This window comes from Moschus berezovskii, chromosome 28, assembly GCF_049115385.1.
Source record: "Moschus berezovskii isolate FMDL1 chromosome 28, NW_MosBer_1.0, whole genome shotgun sequence".
Lineage (NCBI taxonomy): Eukaryota > Metazoa > Chordata > Mammalia > Artiodactyla > Moschidae > Moschus > Moschus berezovskii.
Genome location: NC_142487.1, coordinates 21,316,188 through 21,342,941, shown reverse-complemented (window position 1 = coordinate 21,342,941; position 26,754 = coordinate 21,316,188). Strand labels below are relative to the sequence as shown.

General features: G+C 38.3%; 1 protein-coding gene across 1 annotated transcript in view; it reads right to left on the bottom strand.

The window, feature by feature from the left end:
- The window catches only part of DCC (DCC netrin 1 receptor), an 887,682-nt gene that overhangs the window by 259,388 nt on the left and 601,540 nt on the right, over window positions 1-26,754 (bottom strand). The gene's annotated exons all lie outside the window — the stretch shown is intronic.

Below are 26,754 nucleotides of genomic sequence, written 5' to 3'. Positions count from 1 at the left end.
CTGCATTTTTATGTAAACTGATAATTCATGACTATCAGACACTGAAACAAAGCCTTTGGCATAACATGCAGAGAGAAAAGCACATAAGAGCATGATGGCACTTGAAGGGAACAGCATCAGTATTTAGAGCAGAAAAAGGATCCAAAGAACTGTGACCGATACCCTAATGATCAAAGAGAAGACAGTGACCCCATAAACAGCGTAAAAGTACAAAAAAATAAAGGATTTTAAAAGCCTGTGACAGTCATAATTTGGTTGCATAAATTAAGTATGCAATAGATAAATTGGAAAATAAATTAGTAAAAGCCTTCCAAAATTCAGTGGGGAAAATGATAATCAAGGGAAATAGGAGAGAAAAGATAAGAAATCAGTGGTTTAATTCATAATCTCTGACACTCAGCTGGTGAAATAAGAGAATGAAAGAGCAGGATAAAGAAAAGACTGAAAATCAGCAACAACAAAACAAAGCAAAACAAAAAACCCATAAAATCGTCCTTTCAATAAAAACTTTGCAGAACTCGAAGATTGAGACCTCATTCTGAAAGGGATCATGGAATATCTAACATAATAAATGAAAAGAATCACATTAATAAATGAAAAGAATCATATTATAAGAAACACTAGAGAATCATGGGGAAGGGAGGATCTAAAATCTTCCAGAATGGATGGAAAAAAAAGAAAAAAGGGTATATAAATTACAATCAGGAGTAAGAATAGCATCAGATTTCTCAAAAACAAACAAAATTTTAAGATCAAAAAGAACATTTAAACCTACAGTTTCATGTCTAGTCAAATAAAGTATGATGTGAGAGGAAAATATAACACAAATGTATGAACACATACTAGGGTAAGTATAGGGATATTTCAGATATGAACAGCCTCCAAGATATCCATCCGTGTACCCTGTACCAGGAGGCTAAAAAAGGTAAGCTCCAGAAAAGTGAGAGGCAAACTAAGCAAGGAAAAGATCTGAAATCCAACAAGCAGAGAATCCAAAACAGAAAGAGAAATACGGAATTTTCAGAAAGGTATTGAGGAAAACAGCAAGACGGGGTTTTAAAGGGCACTGGTCAAAAGAGTACATACTGCAGAATTCCACTGATATGAAGTTCCAGAAGAGACAAAACTAATCTACAGTAACGCAAATCAGAGAAGCAGTTGCCTATGGCAATTGCACTGGAAAACTGGTTGGATACGGGTACAAGGAAACTTCTTCGGTTAACAAAACTGCATCATAGTTCAAGTTTGCTACATGGGTGAATACAATTATCAAAACACATTTGAACTCCTCCTAATCCACCCTCCAAAGGCCCCAATTCATATGCTGATATCCTAATCCCCAATACCTCAGAATGCTATTTAGAGATAGGGCTTTAAAATAGGTAATTAAGGTTAGATGAAGCCACTAGTGCAGGCCCTAATCCAACATGACTGGTATCATGACAAGAAAAGATTGGGACACAGACACACACTGAGGAAGATCACGTGATATCACTGCAAGAAGACACCCATCTACGAGTCAAGGAGAGAGGACTCAGAAGAAATAACTCTAGAATAAATCTTGATCTTGGACTTCTAGCCTTCAGAACCATGAGAGAATAAACACCTGTGATTTAAGCCACTTAGTCTGTGGAATCTGTTATGACAACACTAACAAATTAACACACTCATGGAACTGAACATTGAGGATTTCTGCACTTCACTTTTAACTACACTTCATCCAAGGAAGAAGGAATAGAAGGAAAATGAGGAAGAAGAGAAGGAAGGGAAAAGGAAGAAGACTGACGAAGGAAAATGGAAGCGTACGTGTGCTGAATCCTGACATAACAATACTGCAATCAATGATCTGTAACACTGGTGAATTGAAATTAGGGAATTAAGGGCCATTAAAGGCACATTAATGAGAAACATAAAGGTACATGCCAGAAGAAAAAACAGCTAAAAGTGATGGATATGGGACCTGGAAGGAAGGAGAACAGTCTGGAGACAGGTAGGGAAGAAGCTAGTGGTCTTTGTTATAAGCCTCATTGATATTAGTATGGATGTGAGAGTTGGACTGTGAAGAAAGCTGAGCACCAAAGAATTGATGCTTTTGAACTGTGGTGCTGGGGAAGACTCTTGAGAGTCCCTTGGACTGCAAGGAGATCCAACCAGTCCATTCTAAAGGAGATCAGTCCTGGGTGTTCATTGGAAGGACTGATGCTAAAGCTGAAACTCCAATACTTTGGCCACCTCATGTGAAGAGTTGACTCACTGGAAAAGATTCTGATGCTGGGAAGGATTGGGGGTGGGAGGAGACGGGGACGACAGAGAATGAGATGGCTGGATGGTATCACCGACTCGATGGACATGAGTTTGAGTGAACTCCGGGAGTTGGTGATGGACAGGGAGGCCTGGCGTGCTGTGATTCATGGGGTCGCAAAGAGTCGGACATGACTGAGCGACTGAACTGAACTGAACTGAACCTAAAATAATACATATGTAATATTTCGATGAAATTTTAATTTAAAAAACAAACACACAAAATTGCTCTCTGAGACCAATCAAAAAATAAATGATCATCAGAGGCAAAAATCCCTGATTTGGGAAGATCCCCTGGCAACCCACTCAAGGATTCTTGCCTGAGAAATCCCACGGACAGAGGAGCCTAGAGGACTGTAGTCCATGGGGCTGCAAATAATCGGACACAACTGAGCGACTAACGACTAACTAAACTCAATGCCAAGGAATGGATTTCTGAACCCTTGGTCCACAACCCCAGGACCACTCTGACATTTCAGCTATGTGGGCCTAGCAGAGACACAGCAGTGTGCTCCAGTGATATGGGAGCTTGAGCCCGTTCTTCCAGATCTGCTACAAATTAGCTAGCTCTCTACAAATGATTCAGTTTCTGTAAAAGGATTTTCAGTTCAGTTCAGTTCAGTCGCTCAGTGGTGTCCGACTCTCCGTGACCCCATGAATCACAGCACGCCAGGCCTCCCTGTCCATCACCAACTCCCAGAGTTCACTCAAACTCATGTCCATCGAGTCGGTGATACCATCCAGCCATCTCATTCTCTGTCGTCCCCGACTCCTCCTGCCCCCAATCCCTCCCAGCATCAGAGTCTTTTCCAGTGGGTCAACTCGTCACATTAGATTGCTAAAGTATTGGAGTTTCAGCTTCAGCATCAGTCCTTCCAATGAATAGTCAGGACTGATCTCCTTTAGAATGGACTGGTTGGATCTCCTTGCAGTCCAAGGGACTCTCAAGAGTCTTCTCCAGCACCACAGTTCAAAAGCATCAATTCTTCGGCGATCAGCTTTCTTCACTGTCCAACTCTTTTTTAAAAGTCACCTAAAGTCACAGCTGTTTGCTCAGCATTAAAAAAAAAATAAAAAATTCAAAGAACACGCCAACTGGGATCAGTTCTCCTCATTTGCCGTAGTTATTTTCTGTAAAGGTACTGTAGACACTGAATTTGGAAATGCTGTAATATTGTTCCTAGGTAAAATACAGGTTCGGGTTCTACTGAGACTTTGGTGACAACATTTTGGCAACTCATCAATACATCACCTAGTTTTATATGCGCTCCTGTTTAATGGCACCTTATTTAACACCATCATTGATGCACTAACACTGAACTCACATCAAGAGCATAACAGTGCACGGCTGAACACAGCTCACCTAATACAAGCATTTTCTCCTTCAGGCACACTGCAGCCTCTATGCGCTTAGGGACAGTAGACAACGCTTCAGCATTGTACTCGGGGACCGTCTTCACCAGGAGACTTTCCAGAAGAAATCACTCAGTCAGTGCCAAAAAGTGCACTTATTTGACCACAAAAGAGACACTTGGTTACAATATGAGAACTGAAACAAGACGACAGAGCATCTGCTTGTTCAGCCTCAGCTGGGAAAACGTGTTCCTGGAGACACAAAGTTTTCACTGATCCCCAGAGGTGCAGTGTGCAAGTCTACAGATGACTGTAGAGACACTGTGGGTATTGATTTGGGGGCACAAATAAATTTTAGGACGTAGGTGAATTTGCAGATATAGAATCTACAAATAATAAGGATCAAATACAATGATATAGTTGTATTCCCATGGGAATACCAGACCACCTGATCTGCCTCTTGAGAAACCTGTATGCAGGTCAGGAAGCAACAGTTAGATCTGGACATGGAACACAGACTGGTTCTAAATAGGAAAAGGAGTACGTCAAGGCTGTATATTGTCACCCTGCTTATTTAACTTCTATGCAGAGTACATCATGAGAAATGCTGGGCTGGATGAAGCACAAACTGGAATCAAGATTTCCAGGAGATATATCAATAACCTCAGATATGCAGATGACACCACCCTTATGGCAGAAAGTGAAGACGAACTAAAGAGCTTCTTGATGAAAGTGAAAGAGGAGAGTGAAAAAGTTGGCTTAAAGCTCAACATTCAGGAAACTAAGATCGTGGCATCCGGTCCCATCATCTCATGGGAAATAGATGGGGAAACAGTGGAAACATTGCCTGACTTTATTTTTCTGGGCTCCAAAATCACTGCAGATGGTGACTGTAGCCATGAAATTAAAAGGCACGTGCTCCTTGGAAGAATAGTTATGACCAACCTAGACAACATATTAAAAAGCAGAGACATTATTTTGCCAACAAAGGTCTGTCTAGTCAAGGCTGTGGTTTTTCCAGTAGTCATGTACGGATGTGAGAGTTGGACTATAAAGAAAGCTGAGCACTGAAGAATTGATGCTTTTGAACTGTGGTGTTGGAGAAGACTCTTGAGAGTCCCTTGGACTGCAAGGAGATCCAACCAGTCCATTCTAAAGGAGATCAGTCCTGACTATTCATTGGAAGGACTGATGCTGAAGCTGAAACTCCAATACTTTAGCAACCTAATGTGAAGAGCTGACTCATCTGAAAAGACTCTGATGCTTGGCAAGATTGAAGGCGGGAGGAGAAGGGGATGACAGAGGATGAGATGGTTGGATGGCATCACCAGCTCAATAGGCATGAGTTTGAGTGAACTCTGGGAGTTGGTGATGGACAGGGAGGCCTGGCATGCTCCAGTCCATGAGGTTGCAAAGAGTTGGACACGACTGAGCGACTGAACTGAACTGACAATGATATAATAAACATATTAATAATTACAGAAGACCTCAGCAATATAAAATTAATCTGAATATTTCAGTTGTCAGAATCCCTCTACTGTGACAAGGTTTCAAGACCTGTCTTGAAACTCCATTTGCAAATAAGTACACTGCTTTCAGTTCAATTTCACTTATTTAAATTGCTTCAGGGGTTCTGAGTCAGACTGAGGGAGGCTGAATCTGAAGCCATCTTTAGTACCCCACTGTACAGCTGCGTGTCTCAGGATATCTTGGAAGCCCTGAGGATTTAGAGGAAGACGCCTTTATTTCCAGGACATTTGTATCAGTTACTGGCATAGCGTGTGTGCACACTAAGTCACCTCGGTCGTGTCCAACTCTGTGCAACCCTATGGACTGTCGCCCGCCAGGCTCCTCTGTCCATGCAATCCTCCAGGCAAGAACACTGGAGTGGGTTGCCATGCTGTCCTCCAAGGGATCTTTCCGACCCAGGGATCAATCCCAGGTCTCTTATATTTTCTGCATTGGCACTCAGGTTCTTTACCACTAGCGCCACCTGGGAAGCCCTAATGGCCTGGTACTTTTATAAAATTATTCAATCTTTCTTTACTTTGGTTTGCTTATCTGTAAATAAATATAATAATATTGAAAAAAAAAAACAGAATATATTTGAAAGGGTACGGCACTACTGAAAGCATTATCACCTCTATTGCTTTTTAAATATAGGAAAGTAAGTAGCATTCTTGCATTCTTAACAATACATATTAACACTTTTTTTTGGCACATATTCTAGACCTGGATGTGGTCCAGTCACCCCACATATCTACATGAGTTATGCTTTTTATCCTCACAATGACCCAGAGAGTTAAGGTCTATTATTATGGCCTTTGTACAATCATGTCAACAGGGACATAAAATGGTTAAGTAGCTTGAAACCACGAGGCAGTAAGTGATGGAGGCAGGATATGAACTGAGATAATACCAGTTTGAAGCTGGCATTCCTTACTATTTAATGCTGCCTCTCGAGGGAGTTCCAAAGGCTGAGAGCCTAACTCATTCAGTTATTATTCATTCAAAATATATTAACTACACATCTGCTGTATTGCAAGCACTAGGCTTTGGGACTTTTATAAATCATGATAGTATATTCATTCTGGCTGAGGAAATAGAGATATAAACTCATAATGAAAACAAACTGCCAAATGATAGAATAGATAATCCCAGAAAATACAATGAAAGTATAATAAATGGAGAAGTTAATTCTGTGTCATGTGGTCAAGAAAGACTTGACAAGGAGCCCATCCTTTAAATGTGAGATTTATGGAGGGGACAGATAAGATATTTAAGATAGAGTGAATAGTGAGAGCAAGTTCAAGGGGTCGTAACAATATAGAGCCTCTTCAAGTGAAGGTCAAGTAACTACTTAGCGGCTAGAGCAGATGGGACATGCAGGACAATGTAATGGAAAGGCAGATTGAAAACAGAACAGCATTTTAGACCATGCTAAGGAAACACATGGTTAGATCAACGTGCTAAATGAAGGCATTTGGTTAAGTTTTGGGGAAAGAAACTCAAGAATAAAACAGAAATATATTGTCCTTTGCATCCAGAGAAACATAGCCTTAAATATGTGTATGCACACACACAAACACACACCTCTCCTGCCTCCCTCCACACACACACATACACGCACATGCATGGATGTGTTCTCTGCTCTCAAATGTTTTGGATAGTCGTAAAGAAAACCAGATTGGGTGAAAAGTTATGACGTATATTTATATTCCACTATACGTCTGTTTTTAATTTTTCAAGGCCTCAAGACAGTCATGGCTGATATTTTTACCACTTTGTAATTTCATTAAGGAGATAATTGTGTTAAATGAATGGGCAGAAGTCACACTGTATCATCACAGGATGATTATCAGACTATTGAGTCTAATGTCCTTTTTATTATTTCATACTAAAGTAAATAATCATAGAGCCTCTACTTGGAAATTCTAATCACCTCAATTATTCAGGAATAAAAACTGAATTTAAATAATTAGTTTTTAATATATCCAATAGACTTTTGCATTAGTAGGTCTTGGCAAATCAATAAGGGTCATTTTCTAAGGACTAAAAGTCTGTTTTTTAAAGACAAATTTAAATTCAAATAGAAAGTTTAAAAAAAATTAAGATCTTAGACTAAGAGGTAAAATCTTATGAGTTCAAGTTAAAGCTTTGCTATGACTTTGTTGAGTGACCTCTCATAAGTCTTATAAATGACCACATATTGAAAACAGGAGAATAACTGTGTTTAGTATATCTAACAAATGATTGCAAATCACTTGATAAACTTGGAGATTTTAATTATACTAACGATTACATGAACAATACTTAGTGACAGACAAAAATTTTTCTTTCTAGTATTTGAAGAACTTGCATTGATTGTATAACTTACTCTCACATGACCAATACCTTAATATCAATGTCAGGCAGCAATTAATTAATAGAATCCATTATATACTCTAGACACCAGGAGGTAAACCCATCAATGGTTATTATTCATCTTTTGAAATAATTTCAGCATTTTAATTCATTTTCATATGCTAAGTTTATTATCATCTTTTATGCTTTCTCATTGATTTCAAGCAAGCAGCAGCAGATTGCAAAGATCAAACTGTTTCTACATAGGTTCTTCTGCAGATGACATGACAGGATGTCCCAGATTATATTGTATTGGGAAGTTAAATGAAAGTGGATTTTAATGCCCATCCCCTCACCAAGCCACCTAAACCTGTCACAACCTAGTCTTCATGGGTAAGACTGGTAATGATTTTATTAAAAGTACTTAAACACATGAACTTTGACTTTTAAAAAATCAATTCTAGGTCCTTTCATTACCTGAAGGGAAAAGTAATCCTTTTCAGTGTTGCAGTGTTCTATCTTGAATCAAGCATTAATTTCATTTTCTTTTTCAGATTTGGAAAAAAAGAACCACAAAACTGAACTTCTCCAAATCCCTATATCCCCTCTTTGATTACCACCAAAATGAATCTGTTTACAAGTGAGAATGGTGGAGAGCAGTTAGGCTTATTGATTTAAAAGAAAGGATCTTCTTGGTCATTATCTCCTAACTATCTGAGATAACCCTGTCCAATGTGGTGATGTGGTTATTATCCTTCTGAGGGACTCCATTAATCCACTCCTTAATTCTTTCTTCACCCTAGATGTGCATAAATAATAACTAACAAAACAGAAAAAAAAAAAAATGGATAAGCTCATGACCCCACCCTGAATTTTTTTTTTTTCCAGAGGCTACATTCATAAGTTTCTGTTTTCAATTCCATATATCACATTGCACACCTACATCTGGCCTTACTCTCTCTAGAGTAAAGTAGAGGAGAAGACTAGCCCCTCTTCAAACACATTCAGTCATAGACAGCCTTTTGTTGTCAATTGAGCATTTACTACAGATTTGCTTAATGGGCCAACAAAAAAAGACACATTGAAAAACGATGTTAATATAAAATTTCCATCATTGAATGTCTATTTCATGAGGGACACTGTACGAAGGTAGGTATACAGTGATGGAGAAGATAAATGGGCAGCTCTGGAGGATCCTATTTTGACGAAGCTTGGACAAGGAATCTGGCCTCAAGGTGGGTCTAGCTATGAGCAGAGCTGGATCAAGAGCTCTGTTTCTTGGGAGTGGGTGTGAAATACTAGGGATGATAAAGAGGCTGCAAAGAAAGAGTTTCTGCTGAGACTTTGAAAAGTCTAAGTTACAAGTTCGGTATAAGACCTTAAACAGCAGGATTCAAACTAGATTAGAGCTGGCAACAACTGGGTTTTAGAGTTTTGAGCAGAGGAGTCATACTTATTCAGAACATACAATGCACAACCACTAAGAAGCAGGTAATGCATTATATAACTTTGAGAACAAACCACCTTTACTCTTGTTTTACATAAGAGATTAAGAAGCTTGCCTGAGGTCATATATTTAAAGCTAGACAAAGCCAGGATCTGAACTCCGTTCTCTCTATAAATTCAAACCCAGAGTTTTTGAGAATTATACTGCACTGTCTTCAGCAAAGCTGTGGTCTCAGAATCTCCTGTGAGTCCACCATCTACTTCTTAAAATAGATTTAATGCCCCCAGGAGAGCCCCCCCGCCGCTTTTTATTTCTTAAGTTGTTCTATCTGGATAGCAGTCTCATAGAAGAGAGCTGGAGGGTACCATTTGAAGATCTTTGCAGCAAATAAGAACGCTTAACTGAAACACAGAAGAAACCTAAGGATCTTCAAACTTAATTCAAAGTGACTTTTAGACTCTGCCCCTTGTACCTCTGCTGTATTTATGGGAATGTGTTGAATCTCATGTGAACCTCCTTGAAGAGTGGAATATGCTTTCAGTACTCATGAGGCTCTACAGATTTTATTAAAGAGAGCCCATCAACACTTCCCAAACCCTATTTTCATTGTGTCCCTGACCTATCCCCTTATTTACATTCCCTCTGCCCCTGTCTTAATTTAGAACATAATTTATAATCACCCAGAATACAGACATAGCTAAGTAACTGATCCCCGTGCCTCTGGGTCACACTGCTTACATCCATATTAGTCACTTTCCTTATCAGTCAAGGAACCACTTAAGCTCTCTGGGCCTAAGTTTTCTCATCTGTATTATGAACTAATAACAGTACCAACCTCAAAGGCTTATGGTATGGATTAAAAAAAAGACAGTGGGAACACAGTGAGAACTTCCATCAGATTAGAGTGCTGGTGCACGTAATCATGCAGGAAACTGTAAATAGTTTAAGGGAGGAAAGAGAAAAGAAAAAGAGCAAAAGAGAAAGAGATTAAGAGATAAGGAGGCAACACATGACTATCAGTGGGGTAAGGGGGTGGGTGGGATGGATAGGGAGACTGGGATTGACATGTTTATACTACTGGTATAGAATAGATAACTCATGAGAGGTCTACACAATGTTCTGCGATGACCTAAATGTGAAGTAAATCCAAAAAAAGACGGGGTATATGTATATGTTTAGCTGACTCACTTTGCTGTATAGCAGAAACTGGCACACTATTGTAAAACAACTTTTCTCCAATAAAAATAAATAAACAATAAAAATTTTCAAAAGATAAGGAGGTGGAGAATAAAGAAAGGCAGGGGAGGATTGGTTCATGATGGCAGAGTAGAAGGACATGTGCTCATCTTTTCCTGCAAGAACACCAAACTTGCAACTAGCTACTGAACAACCAATGGCAGAAGGGACCACAACAACAGAAAAAACATACCCCATGTCCAAGGACAAAGCAGAAATGCAATGAGATGGTAGGAGGGGTGCAATCATGATAAAATCAAATCCCATAGCGGCTGGGTGGGCAACCCATAGACTGGAGAACAATAATACCAAAGAAGTCCTTGCACTGTTGTGAAGGTTCTAGGCCCCACACCAGGCTATCCAGCCTGGGAATCCAGCAAAGGGACTGGGAATCCCCAGGGAATTTGACTTTGAAGGCCAGCAGAACTTGATTACAGGACTTATACAGGACTGGGGGAAACAGAGACTCCACTCTTGGAGGGCACAAACTAAACCTTGTGTGCACCCAGACTCAGGGGAAAGGAGAGTGACCCTACAGGAGGCTGAGCCGGACCTGTCTGTGCATGTTTGAGGGTCTCCTGTGGACGGATGGGTTGGCAGTGGCCTGCCGCGTGGACAGGGGCGCTGGCAGCAGCAGTCCTGGGAGGTGTGTGCTGCTGTAAGCCCTCTTGGTGGTGGCCATTGGCCCTACCATAGAGCCTGTAGACTCCAGGACTCGGTCGCCTCAGAACAACTAACAGGGAGGAGGCACAGCCCCACACATCAGCAGACAACTGGATTAATGATTTACTTGGCAAGGAAGGCCCTGCCCACCAGAGTAAGACCCAGTTTTCCCCACAGCCAGTCCCTCCCATCAGGAAGCTTGCACAAGTCTCTTATTCTCATCCACCAGAAAGCAGACAGAAGCAAGAACTACAATCCCATGGCCTCCTGAATGAACACTACACTCACAGAAATCTAGCCAAAATGAAAAGAAATGGGATTATGACCCAGCTAATGGAACAAGATAAATCCCCAGAAAAACAAGTAAATGAATTGGAGACAGGCAACCTTCCAGAAAAAGAATTCAAAATAATGATAGTGAAGATGATCCAGGATCTCGGAAAAAGCAGGGAGGCAAAAATTGAGAAGATTCAAGAGATTTTTGCCAAAGACCAAAAAAATTTTCAAGCAGAGATGAAAAAGGCACTAGAAGGAATCTATAGGAAAATAACTAAGGGAGAAGAATGGATAAGTGATCTGGAGGACAGAATGGTGGAAATCACTGCTGCAGAACAGAATATAGGAAAAATAACGAAAAAATAAAAAATAAAACGGCTTAAGAGACCTCTTGGGGAAGGCAATGGCAACCCACTCCAGTACTCTTGCTTGGAAAATCCCATGGGCGGAGGAACCTGGTAGGCTGTAGTCCGTGGGGTCGCACAGAGTCGGACACGACTGAAGTGACTTAGCAATGGAAGCAGCAGCAAGAGAGCTCTGGGACAACATTAAACACATCAACATTCTCATTATAGGGTCCCAGGAGGAGAAGACAGAAAGGACCCCCCAAAAATATTTGAGGAGATAATAGCTGAAAACTTCCCTAACATGGAAAAGGAATTAGTCAACCAAATCCAGGAAGCTGGGGGCCTTCTGAACCCAGGGATCAAACCCAGGTCTCCCGCACTGCAGGCAGATTCTTTACCAGCTGAGCCACCAGGAAAGCTCAAGAATACTGCAGTGGGTAGTCTATCGCTTCTCCGGGGGATCTTCCTGACCCAGGAATCAAACTGGGGTCTCCTGCATTGCAGGCAAATTCTTTACCAGCTGAGTTACCAGGGAAGCCACATAGAGTCCCAGGCAGGATAAACCCAAGGATTAACAATGAGACACATAGCAATCAAAATGGTGAAAATTAAAGATAAAATATTAAAAGCAACAAGGGAGCTCCCATAAGGTTATAAGCTGATTTCTCAACAGTAATTCTGCACGCTAGGATGGGATGGCACAATATATCCCAAGTGATGAAAGGGAAGAACCTGTAACCAAGAATACTCTACCCAGCAAGACTCTCAATCAGATTTGATGGAAATATCACAAGTTTTCTAGACAAGCAAGAATTAAGAGAATTTAGTGCCACTAAAGCAATTTTACAACAAGTGCTAAAGGAACTTTTCTAGGCAGAAAGCATAGGAATACTTCATAAGCCCCACTTGACTTCGTATTCCAGGATGTCCAGCTTTAGGCAGTGGGATTTTAGAATCACACCTAAAGATGGCATTTGTTCCACAGCATCATCCATTAATGTCAACTATTCCTCGTCCATTGAATGCTATACATTAAATATAAGTAAGCAATCAAATGCACTCTCAGTAAGGTACTCAAGTATACATTACATAAGGTATCAAAGTTTTATCATACAAATATTTTCCAACCATCTCCTTAAAATGATTTTGTTATATTTATGCTTTCCCTATAAACCTAAGCCCTTCTTCGGGATGTAAACCTTTAACGTCAATTGGAATCATTAGAAATGCTTTCTATTTCATCCACAAACATTTTTATTTGTTCTTTGTTCTCCTGTTGATAGCTGCTCCCCAAACTTCATGTCAGAGTCATCAATTTCTTCTCCCTTGTGCCTTTTCTTTGCCTTTCCAAGTAAACACACTATAAAGGTACAGCAAAAGAATGTAAAATAGAAGTTTGTTTAGGATAGATTACTTTGATATTTGTGGGGGGAAAAAAGTGCCACCCGTGTTTTATCACACAATCAGTCCCATATGCTGTTCCTGACTTTTTCGGTCTGCATCAATACTTTGATCAAAGATCACAAAATCCATGAGAAGAGAAAACTTTTTTATCCTTTGTCTCTCTACATTGTTAATATCATGGCAAATACAAGGAAGGCAGATTTATTTTGAATCATGGATATGAACATCTCTTGAATTCTTCATCCTTTGTCGGGAAACCAACAAATTAAAGGTGAAAGGAAGCCGGGCAGGAAGGAGAAACAATAGCACGTCTAGTAACAATGCTCCAAACGTGGACCTTCTTATTTGTGTGTCGACACGACAATTTTTCTTCAAGAAGTCAAAAGGGGCCCTGAGAAAGGTAAATCACCTAGCAACACTTTTTAAACTCCTTTTCTTCCATGAATATTTGTTGAGCAATTTATTCTGTAGAATATCAGCCACACTTCCTATTGTAGCCAATTGAATTTTTAAGGCAAGGGCCGTAAAGAAGAGACCTTGGAAAAAGGTGGAGGAGGGCAGAAAAGTGAAGAGATGCAATATCTATTTTTGGAGGTAGACTTGACAGCACTTGGTGATTGATCGACTGTCAAGGGCAAAGGAGGAAAAATCATCAAAAATGACTCCTAGGTTTCTGGCATAAGCAACGTGGTAGATGATAATGCATTTACTGTGATAAGGTTGTCTGAAAAATAATCCACTTGCAAAAAAGTTCACTGATCTGCTGGTAACATCGATAAATGACAATTCATAGAAGATATAGAAAAAAAGGCTACCTACCCATATTGATAGTATTCCAGTTAGTATTGGAAAGGGCATTTTCCTGATTTTTATCATTTAGAATAGTATCTTAATAATATCAAAATTGTATAATAACAGCATTTAATATTCAACCTTTGATATATACCTAAACTGATGCTGGGAAAGGTTGGGGGCGGGAGGAGAAGGGAACGACAGAGAATGAGATGGCTGGATGGCATCACCGACTCTGTGGACATGAGTTTGAGTGAACTCCGGGAGTTGGTGATGGACAGGGAGGCCTGGCATGCTGTAATTCATGGGGTCGCGGAGAGTCGGACATGACTGAGCAACTGAACTGAACTGACTGAACTGAACTTGGTGAGTATCTTTATCGATGCTGAAAATGTCTAGTTGAAATTCAAATTGGAATAGAATAGAAATCAATTATCTAATAAAATAGTATTTTAAGCTCTATTATGTATATAAAGAACCAAACAGTCTTTTGATGAAAAGTGAAAGAGGAGAGTGAAATAGTTGGCTTAAAACCTGAAATTCAAAAATTAAGATAATGGCACCCAGTCCCATCACTTCATGGAAAATAGATGGGGAAACAATGGAAACAGTGACAGACTTCATTTTCTTGGGCTCCAAAATCACTGCAGATGGTGACTACAGCCATGAAATTAAAAGATGCTTTCTCCTTGGAAGAAAATCTATGACAAAACTAGACAGTATATTAAGAAGCAGAGATATTACTTTACTGACAAATGTTCATATAATCAAAGCTTTGGTTTTTCCTGTAGGCATTTCCTGTAGGCATATTTGGATGTGAGAATTGGACCATAAGGAAAGCTGATTGCCAAAGAATTGATGCTTTTGAACTGTGGTGTTGGAGAAAACTCTTGAGAGTCCCTTGAACAGCAAGGAGATCCAACCAGTTCATCCTAAAGGAAATCAGTCCTAAATATTCATTGGAAGGGCTGATACTGAAGCTGAAGCTTCAATACTTTGGCCACCTGATGTGAAGAACTGTCTCGTTGGAAAAGATCCTGACGCCGGGAAAGTTTGAAGGCAGGAGGAGAAGGGGACGGCAGAGGATGACATGGTTGGATGGCATCACTGACTCGATGGGCATGAGTTTGAGCAAGCTCTGGGAGTTGGTGATGGATAGGGAAGCCTGGCGTGCTGCAGTCCACGGGGTTGCAAAGAGTCGGACATGACTGAGTGACTGAACTGAACTGATGATGCATATAATTGCATGAACAATTTCCAAAAATGCTTTTGCTACTTTATAAACCTACATACTTGGCGCTAACCAAGTATGAATTTGACAAAACATCAAGAAGGTGTTATGAAAGTATATATATATATATAACACATTTTTTGAACTGCAGTTTTATACTATTCTTACAGATTGGACATGCTTTTACTTCACAATTATAAACATGCATTCTCTTATGATAAGCAAAGTTAAAAATTGGGTAGCATACTATAACTGACATTCTTGAGTTCACATAGGCATCTGTTATCCAAAATGACCTAAAGCCATATAAGAAAATATGCTGCATGACACATATCTGGCGTGAAAACTACTAGTACCACATAAGGTTCGGGCTAAGTATCTGAGCAATAATAAAAGTATTGCTATATACAAATTGAGTAATACTTGATTTGAAATAAAAAGTTATGAACATGTCTCAAATTCAGGCAAAAGGATTGCTCTGTTTTATTGCCAAAAACGAAAACTAACCTGATGTGATCTTATTTAACAGCTTTGAAATAATACAGCTTTTCATCAATAGGCTTGTTCAGTTGTAAATAGTGTATCCATCTCTGTCCTCGCGATGCCTACGCTTCACAGCTAGCGCAGGTGGGACTCCTATGCAGAAATTAAGCCCTACTTGACCTACTTTGGAAAAATCCTGTCCCTGATTACATCATATGCTGAGCCACACTGGGACAATTTCTCAGGTTGCTCAACTTCAGATAATACTGCAAACTCACTTTGATGGAGGAGGTCCCAGTTTTAGTAACTGGGCCTTCCCTGGTGGATCAGATGGTAAAGAATCTGCTGGCAAGGCAGGAGACCAGGTTTGATCCCTGGGTCAGCAAGATCCCCTAAAGGCACTGGCTACCCAGTCCAGTATCCTCGCCTGGAGAATTCCATGGACAGAGGAGCCTGGTAGGCTACAGTTCATGGGGTCACAGAGAGTCAGACATGACTGAGCAACTAACTTTTTCGTTGTCACAATGATAAGGATATCCTCATTATGAATACTTGGCAAATTATCTTATGCAAAGTACATTAGAATTTAATACATATCCTGGTTTAGGATCCCAACACTCCTGACACTGCCCCTGAACTCTATACACATTCTTCCCACAGATCTGTCTTAAGAAGTATATAAGAGGCACAAGTCAGATTTAAAAATTCATAAACAGAAAGGTAATCTGAGAAATGCTCTTTTAAGTTCCATTTTTATATTTCCTAGCTGTGTTGTGTCCAACTCTTTGCAACCCCAAGGACCATGGCCCACCAGGCTTCTCTGGTGGGTAGCCATTCCCTTCTCCAGGGAATCTTAGCTAAGGTAAACTGGGCTGTATTTAAACTGATGCTGGGAAACTGACATGCCACAATTCCTGTCTACTCCTTTCATCAGATTCTGAGAGCTCAGCCTTCACAAGTCCGAGGGGAAAAGGGAAGCTGATAGCTTACTTAGCCTACTTCATTTTAGAAGCACGGGGGTCTTGAACCAGTAAATTAAGATCAAGTATGTTTTCAAACTTTAACTGTGTGGTCCCAATCCATTTACTGTCTAAGTATACAAAGGGTAGCCTGTGTATACTGACCATGTAGCAAGCTGGTAGGCTAGTATTTTGCATACTTTCAAAGAAACATTTTACAAATATTTCTTGAGTTACTTAAAGATGAGGCTCAGAGTTCTATTAGAAGATGGACAATAGCTTAGGGTGGCCTGTAGAGCCTCTATGAGAGGTGTGGCTAATTCAACACTGCTTCCAAACTTGCATGCCCATTTTGACAATAAACATTGGTCATCTCTTTAAGACTTGACTCCAAATGTTAAATAAAGTACAGATACCAGGCATGGATGCATGAAAATATACTGAGATTTCCTTAATTATTATAGCAAATACTTAGAAAATCTTATGAGATGTTCTCTCAAGCATGCAGTCTTGAATTATTATTTAGAAAAAGAGAGGACAGTGTTCTGCAAATACATTAAAAGATATTCATGGAGTGTAACAAGACAGGTGACAAGAAGCGTCCTGTTCCACTCTCAGCCTTTCACTAATTTGCTAAGTGGCATTAGGAATCTCTTGCCTAGTAGCATCAACGGATATCAGAGGATCTTCCCTATCTATCAGCTAGTTGTTGAGAGGTGATCAATGAGAAAGGGCTTAGAAACTCGAAAACATTGCAAAATTCAGTTTTATTCTCTTAAAAAATTTTTAAGTTTATAATTACAACAATACTGATTACTACTATTAGTAATGGTAGAATGTACACGTGTTTTGAATTCTACAAAAGGGCACAGAAAACTGAAATTTTTCAAAGAGCTGAGTATTAGGTCATTGGCTTCACAAGATTAGCTATTAAAGACACAAAAGCAAAGAAATGAATGAATGGTTCTCAGTGAATCTGAATTATCTCCAGAAGTACTCTGAGTGCAAAACTAGACTGCGTTCCCCTGTAAAACATCTTTCTTTGACACTCAAAAACCATTCTGTGGTGAAAAGGTAGATTTTACCATATTCTGATGAGTGGCCCATAGAAACAGTGTTTTCTCTACCGACTACCAAACCTTTGTTGGACCTGATTCTCAGATATGTAACTATGTATGGTCTCAATTACTGAAAGAAAAAATAAAGAAAAATCAATCATTCCTGCTACCTAGACTTTTTTGGACAACTAAATAAAATTAACCAAATAGACCTCAACAGACCAAGAAAATCACCCACAGACGCAGAATATATATAGTCCAGCTTAAAGAAAAAAAAGAGAGAGAAAAGAGAGGTAGAATTGCTGTGTACCTAGCATCTTCTTTTTGCAAACTCCTGAATTTAGAACAGCATTTTTTCATGTGATAATTTGCTTTCTATAACCTAGTAGCCAGACCTGTTTCTTTTTGGTCCTAGAAACTGGGAATGCAATTTCTAGGCAGTATTCACATTTCAACAAAATTCCATTACAATAAAGCAATTTGGTTGTTCCCTAGAGTTCATGATAAAGCGACGTTATGAGTGATACATTTCAGAATTTGTCATTATCAATAGACTTTATTTCCACTCTAAGTCATTCCCTGGAAGTGAGCTGGATGTTTAGAGAGGCTCGTTAACTCTTTCGGATCACTAGATCCTTTCTCAGACTAGGCATGTCTACTAAATAAAACTGCTAAAAGCAATATAATAGCAGTGACGCAGGAACTAGAGTTCAGAAAGCCAGAACACAAATACAACAGGGGAGTTATCTGTAAAATTATACCTTTGAAAGGCATTAGAAAATAGGTCGATATATAATTTAAGTCAGAAAATACAGGGACAACTTATTTCCCTTTCCTTTTTTGTTTTAGAATATAGAAACCAGGATACTGTTTGAGCAGTAAGTTGAATGGGATAACTTCAGGATAATTGATTTCACCAGACATTTAAGCATCCTGAGCAAATAGATAAGAGTTTAAGTACTCATTTGTGCCATATGAAAATTCTTCCACATATAAGACAAAATGCATTTATCGTGAATCACCGGTAAGAATTCAGGGTATTGCAATAATGCACTCATGCTAAAATGATCATGATATACCAACTTGGTCTTGACATAATGAAATGTTAGCTTAAATGTTATACACTGGTCAATAAAACCATAATTTTTACAACATCATATGCTCAAAATTATTCTTAGAGTAATAAAACCAGAACCTTTAAAATTGCTGTTACAAAAACGATTTCCATCTAATGTATGACTGAAGAAATGTGGTTGCAAATGTCTCACTCTGTACAGAACAAGCCTTTTCTTATTTTTACATATATCAAAAGTTAGATGTGTCTAATATTTAGGGATAAATAGCTGAATCTATACTATAAATAAAATCTTAGTATGAAACAATTTTTTAAAAAATGCCAGATGCAGCTATTTAACAGAGGCATATCTTCAAGCTAACTGTCAAATCAGGCCCTAAGTAATTAATCTCTGAAACCAGCATGCTTTCAGTCTCAGAGCAGCCATCTCAAAGACATGACTTACCATGTAATTACATGGGACATTACAATGTATTTATGAGGTCATTTGTTACAATGTACAGTAATTACAGAGTACTTACATACCTATTTATGTCTCATAAAATGAAGTGAGACTAAATATTTTAATTGTGTTGGAGAAATAAGGGAAAATATTTGAGTTCCAAATGTCAGGTGAAATTATAGGTCAGATTCACATAACTCATATTAACAGCTGGTTGTCTCTGGAATCACAAGTGTTTTGTGGTGCTTTCTTATTAGAAGTGAAAGATCGAGAAATATACCTTCCAAGGATGGAGTAAGCGGAACTCCCCTCAATTGTAATTTTCAGGTCATACCAGAAGACAGACCAACACTATACTTTGCTATATACAGTTTACATCCAAACCATAAATATCCAGGTGTTAACAGAGTTGTTCAGTTAAAAAAAGGTGATGACCAACGGTTTCCTAAATGACACACCATATCACTAAATAGAATAATAGCAGTCTCTGTTTTTCATTTCTGTTACTCTGGTTAATACAGTATTGCTTGGAGTTTCAGATGCCTTACTTTCAAAATGTGGCCTCAAGCTAGTCTCAATCTTTTTTTTTTTTAAAAAAAGAGTTCTTGGAATGAAAATTTTCAAGTTGTGTTTTCTTCCAAGTTTATTTCCCTAATCTCATCCTATACTTGGAAAGTCTTAGGTAATGGGTGAATTACAGCGGCAGACAGAAGAGCTTCCTGTTCTTGTTACATCTGAAACATCACTGATACAGGAATTATCAGAAGAGCTGATTTTAAACATTAAAAATCTTTTTGGATTGTTAATGATTTATTCTCTTTGGATTACTGCCCAAGGAAATCTTGCTATTATTTACAGTACTTTATCAAGTCGCTCATTAAACAAACATCCTGACTGTCTGCTGCATTCCAGATGTGGTGCTGTAAGAGGGGCATATTCACCTAAAACATTTTGCTTGAAGAGTGTGGTCACTTCCAGAGATAGATTCAATGATGCTGTTGATAGATTGGCTTTACTAAATCTATTCAGCTAAACAGGCATACCATACTATGGCCTCTTTTTGGAAAAATATATTCTGACTTTATATTCAGAGTTTATGTCATTAAATTAGAATGGTCATTATTTGATGAACCATGAAATCCTCTTACCCAGACCTCACTTACTCTTGCTAAGGTGTCTCCCATTCATCTGATTCAATGATTGCAAAGTATAAAATAGCGTTTAGTTACGATGGTATAGACAGAATACTCCTTTCTATGCTTAGACTGTCTGAGAATTTAATCAATCATTTTTTCAAAAGAATAAATGTCAACTCTTATTTTTTCTTCATGCAGATATTCTAACCACCAAATTGCCATAAATATGTGAGCTAATTAATTATTGTAAAGACTGCTCAGCAGGTTGACAGTGAGATCGACTGCAGCCTCCTGGCAAAACAGGGATTCTGTCAGCGTTTAATGACTGCTACATTCCTATATAATGGTCCCCAAATTTGCCAGATTTGGATACCAAGGGCCCACAGAACCATCTGCAGAATGTTTTCTGTTAATATGTAAATAAACCAATTAAAATTCACTGACTTATTCAACAGCCAGTCAGTCAGGCCAGTTCTGATCAACTGTACCAATTTTATTTATACAGGCAGAAAGAGCAGGTCCATTTTCCACTAAAGTTCAGAGAAGCTACTCAGAGAGTTGTTGAGAATATATTCTCAATAATTATTTGCAATTTAAGGCCAGTCAGAGGTAGTTTACTTTCAAAAAAATATGGGTAACTGTCAATACTTCAATCAGTATTTAAATTAGATATGCAATCCTTATATGTATAATTGATTAACAATTAGCAGCACCTGTAGTTGGCTATAATTTTAATTACTCATTACTTTATGACAGATTACTCAAAATGATGTCTATATCAGCTCCACTGGATTATAAAAAATGATAAAACAATTTCAGAATAATTAGTCTATTAAAATTGGAATTAAGACCAATGTGTAAAATATTTTTAAAAGATTTTTATTTTTAAAAATGTTAATGGATTTCCCCTAAACTATACAACATAGAGAGAAGCTGACCAATGATCATTTCAATGTAATTAATCTGCCAGTTTCCTGGAAGATGAGGAAGTAGTTCAGAATAAGCTATTGTCCATCAGAACAAAAGGCACGAGAAGGAAGGTCCTAGATAACAAAGAGCCCTATTTCTAATCTGCCTTATAAATATGCATGTTTTAGAAAAGGAAACGTTTTCTGATCTTTTATCACTGATATGACAGTCTAGTCAAAAGTCATTTTCATAAGAGATATTAAATTCTCTTCTTTAGGTACAATGTGAACCTAAATAATAGTTTCAAACACAGTTTTTTAAAAGAGAAAAAATTATTTTTTAGCTAAAATAACTTAAAACTAGGCTATAGTTCCAAACATTCCGCTGTGCAAACTACTACTAATACTAAAATGTTTGCATTTTAGTATTCTGAGAAGACTTAATAGTAAATTAGGTATTCATATTAGAACCAATAACTTTTAAATTAAAGAAATGTATATTCTACAGTTTCATAATTACAAATTATTTTTTAAGGATTTAGGACCTCACAAAATTAACTTAAGCATGAGTTAAAGTAACTTTCTCACAATAATTTCTGGTAAAAATGAAATATTTGTACTGATGACTGATATTATTTCTGTTTTGAAACTCTCCATTACAAAAATATTCAAATAACAAATTAAGAATAGCATAAGATGCCAATTCACAGTTACCAGGATAGCTTTAATCAAAAGACAAGAACAGCACTGGTAAGGATGTGGAGAAATCAGAACTTTCATACACTGCTGATAAGAATGTAAACTGGTATAACTGCTTTGAAAAATAGTCACTCAGTTCCTCAAAAGACTGAAAATACAATTATATATGATCAAGAAATTTCTGCCTGTTCTCAAAGGGAAGTGATCACATATATTCCCCCCAAAAGTTGTACACAAATAATTATAACAGCATTATTTGTAACAGCGAAAAAGAGTGGATAGAACTCAAATACTTTGATGAATGAACAAAATATGGCAGGTCCATTCCGTGGAATATTATTTGACCTTGAAAAGAAATGAAGTGCTGATACATGTTGTTACAATATGGATGAATCCTGAAAATATTATACTAATTGAACGAAGTCACTCTCAAAAGATGACACAGCATATAGTTTCATTTATACAAAATATGCAAAGCAGGGTAATTTTAGAGACGGAGATGAGAGGTTGCCTTTGGCTGGTGCAAGAACAATGTGAGAGGAAAATGAGGGGTAGCTGCTACTCTATACAGGTATTTTTTGAGGGGTGATAAAATAATACAACTCGCTGTGGTGATGGCTTTAACTGTAAATACATGAATTCCATAGTATGTGAATTATATCTCAATAAAGATATTACAAAAAAATAACTGTACCACAAAGAAATAGAATAGCATAATGAACCTCAATGCACCCATCAACTGACTTCAAATTTTTAGCTAATTGCCACTCATTGTATATATCTACTAAAATCTCTAGAATGGAATATAATTAAAGAAATTTTATATATGTTTGTAAAGTAGAGAAATACACCTACATATGTGGGTCTTGCTTATTATAAGCAGGACGTGCATTCTGCAGGGACCTAAATAGAATCTATTTTATCCTTCAAAACAGCACAAACTGAAATGAAGATTGATGTGAGACATATCAATAACTACAGATATGCAAATGACACAACCCTTATGGTAGAAAGTAAAGAGGAACTAAGGGACCTCTTGATGAAGGTCAAAGAGGAGAGCGAAAAAGCTGGCTTAAAACTCAACATTCAAAAAATGAAGATCATTGAATCTGGTCCCATCACTTCATGGCAAATAGATGGGGAAACAATGGAAATGGTGACAGAATTTATTTTCTTAGGCTCCAAAATCACTGTGGATGGTGACTGCAACCATGGAATTAAAAGACGCTTGCTCCTTGGAAGAAAAGTTATGACCAACTTAGACAGCTTATTAAAAAGCAAGAGGTATTACTTTTCTGACAAAGGCCCATCTAGTCAAAGCTATGGTTTTTCCAGTAGTCATGTATGGATGTGAGAGTTGGACCATAAAGAACGCTGAGCATCGAAGAATTGATGCTTTCAAACTGTGCTCTTGGAGAAGACTCTTGAGAGTCCCTTGGACAACAAGGAAATCAAACCAGTCAATCCTAAAGGAAATCAACTCTGAATATTCATTGGAATAACTGATGATGAAACTGAAACTCCAATTCTTTGGCCACCAGATGTGAAGAGCTGACTCATTTGAAAAGACCCTGATGCTGAGAAAGATTGAAGGCGAGAGGAGAAGGGGACGACAGAGGATGAGATGGTTGGATGGAATCACTAACTCAATGGACATGAGTTTGAGAAAACTCTGGGAGACAGTGAAGACAGGGAAGCCAGGAATGCTGCAGTTCATGGAGTCACAAAGGGTTGGACATGAATGAGCGACTAGACAAGAACAATTTTCTTATAGATCTTTATTCCATACAGTTGTAATACTAGGTCCATATTTTTTGTGTGTGGGATGAAGGAAGGAGTCTAGGAGAATTTTGGAAGCATAACCAGAAGGCCTTCTAAGTTCAGTTCAGTTCAGTTCAGTCACTCAGTTGTGTCCGACTCTTTGCGACTCCATGAATCACAGCACACCAGGCCTCCCTGTCCATCACCAACTCCCGGAGTTCACTCAAACTCATGTCCATCGAGTCGGTGATGCCATCCAGCCATCTCATTCTCTGTCGCCCCCATCTCCTCCCACCCCCAATCCCTTCTAGCATCAGAGTCTTTTCCAGTGAGTCAACTCGTCGCATGAGGTGGCCAAAGTATTGCAGTTTCAGCTTTAGCATCAGTCCTTCCAATGAACACCCAGGATTGATCTCCTTTAGAATGGACTGGTTGGATCTCCTTGCAGTCCAAGGGACTCTCAAGAGTCTTCTCCAGCACCACAGATGCTACAAAAGCATCAATTCTTCGGCGATCAGCTTTCTTCACAGTCCAACTCTCACATCCATACATGACCACGGGAAAAACCATAACCTTGACTAGACGGACCTTGGTTGGCAAAGTAATGTCTCTGCTTTTTAATATGCTATCTAGGTTGGTCATAACTTTCCTTCCAAGGAGTAAGCGTCTTTTAATTTCCTGGCTGCAGTCAGCATCTGCAGTGATTTTGGAGCCCAAAATAATAAAGTCTGACACTGTTTCCACTGTTTCCCCATCTATTTCCCATGAAGTGATGGGACCAGATGCCATGATCTCCATTTTCTAAATGTTGAGCTTCAAGCCAAACTTTTCACTCTCCTTCTAAGTTATTCTACTTAAAATTTTCTAACTGCATTTAATATGTATTGTCTTTACTTTAAAAATTAAAGTATAAAAAAAACTTTAAAATGTGGATCAAATCAGTAAATGCTTCCTTTCTAAAGCAATGTCTCTCTTTTTATTTTTAGTTTTATTTCCCTAAAGAAATGTTTTAAATTGAAGATACTGAGACTGAAGTTTGAAAGAATAAAACAAAGAGAAATTAGTCCTGCCTTCCTTCCCTGGAATAAATAAGAATACACTTGTCAAGAGCCAAGCAGATGGCAATATTTGTCCTGCCTATCATGCTACAGCCACCCTACCGGTAACCATCTCTAATCTTTAAACTTGAGATTTATCTTAGTCACAAATTCTGGATAGACTCTTTTCTTTTTGCTCTAAGCTTTGTGATTCACATGAAATATTGAAAGGCTTGAATAAAAATATTTCCTCACTCCTGAGTTTCCTGCAGGTCAGTTATAAAAACATTCACTTTGCAGTAATTAGGTCAGTGCTGATTTACTGGTTTTTTCTTTTATGTCTCCTTTTATTCCTTTTTCATTAGCGAGTTATGTAAAGATCACATGATACTGCCATTGCATATTACTGGGAAAGGCAAATGATCAGATGTCACCAGACAACATTCTATGCACAATGATTTTCTTTTTTTAGGATTAATGACAAGGGCCATTCAGCGCACTCCTTTAAACTTTGAACACAGTGGCATTCGTTTAACTGGAAGTCTTCCTTGTTCCTTGCACATATTCGACAATGTGAGGCTAAGTACTATTGCTTGTGTGTCTTATATCTTAGAGAGGAAACGAGAATCATTATTTCACTTTGTTATTTCTCACCTCAAAGCACATGAATATTTGAAATGTTGGTCTGAAAGTGGGGGACAGTAGAAAGAGTGTGAAGACCTGCTAATATGCAGACATGCTTAAATTCTAATGTTCCAGATATCTATAACACGTTAACAAATTCCAGAGATAATAAATAACTTTTCTATCTGACTGCTGTATCTTGCAAATGAGGACGTGGAGGCAAAGTTACTCTTGGTTCTTTCGGTATGAACGATACAGGTTTTTAATTTTCTAAATCTCCATTTCAGAAACATTCCACAAGAACATGTTAGCTTAATTGGGGGAAGATGTATCAAGGCATAAGAGAGGAAATGACACTCGAGTCATTGGTCCTGCTTATCCAATGCTCCTGTTTAGAAAGAAGACAGCCTTGAAATAGGTGGGCCTGGGTTTAAATCCCATTTACTGCCTCTTACTAGCCATATGACCCACCACATTTTTAACTGTTTTGTAAGTGGGAATGTCAGACAAATATGCACACATAATACAAAACTACCAGAAAATAATAACCTCAGCGGAAGTGGGAGAGAATTAACATGATACTATTCATCAAAGTGAGACAGGGGAGGCCACTTCTCCCAGCACAATTTTCAATGTTCTTGTAAAGGCTGAGAAGGAAAAACTGAAACAATTCTCTAAACTGAGCATGTGTGCTTCCATTTTGAAAGTATTTATATTGGGTAAGTATTTATCCAAGTTACTCTCTTTATTCTATACCAACTCAGACGCAGACATGTTTTCAGAGTCTGATTTTTAATTAACTCCTTATGTGCAATAATCAGAAGTAAGAAGTTTTCTGAGAATTCTTCAGTAACTAACCTTGTGAATTCTGGTGGTATACTGGTAAATTGCCTCTCTGACAAAACAAAACAAAAATCATAGATACGATCTCCCAATTTCTCTGAGTCAATACTTCCATCATGGTCAATTTGAAGCCAGCAATGATTTTATAACCACACTGCAAAATTCCTGACTATTAGACAGTTAGCTCTAGTGAGTCGGTCCCAACCATTACAAACACATATCATAAAGAAACGTGAGGTCAGTTTGCCAACAAAAGCAAAGACAGAATGGGACAAATCTGCACGGAGTACATTAAAATCAACTGCAAAGTCCATGGGGGAAGGTCTTTGCTTGATTGAAAGTTTTAATTTCCTATGTGCCTGCACGCTTCAGTTGTGTCCAACTCTCTGTGACTATAGCCCATCGGGCTCCTCCATCTGTGGGATTCTTCAGGCAAAAATACTGGAGTGGGTTGCTATGCCTACCTCCAGGGGATCTTCCCCAGGGATTGAACCCTTGTCTCTTATGCCTTCTGCATTGGCAGGTGGGTTCTTTACCACTAGTGCCACCTGGGAAGCCCCTTAATCTCCTATACTACTTATCCACCAACAAAGATTTACAGATGGGAAGGCTGATGCTCAGAAAGCCACACAGTAACTTTTTGTTTGTGTTGGTCTTAGGCAATCTGGATTTCTGCTAAATGTCAGAAAGAATAGAATGCCATTAAATTCAGAATAAAATAATTAAATAATAACTTAAGTCTAGTCCTAGCTTAGTGGTAACTCCAAAACTACTAAGCCTTCGAAAATATATAAAAAAATTGAAAGTCTATGGCAAATAATATATGCTTTGCAGTA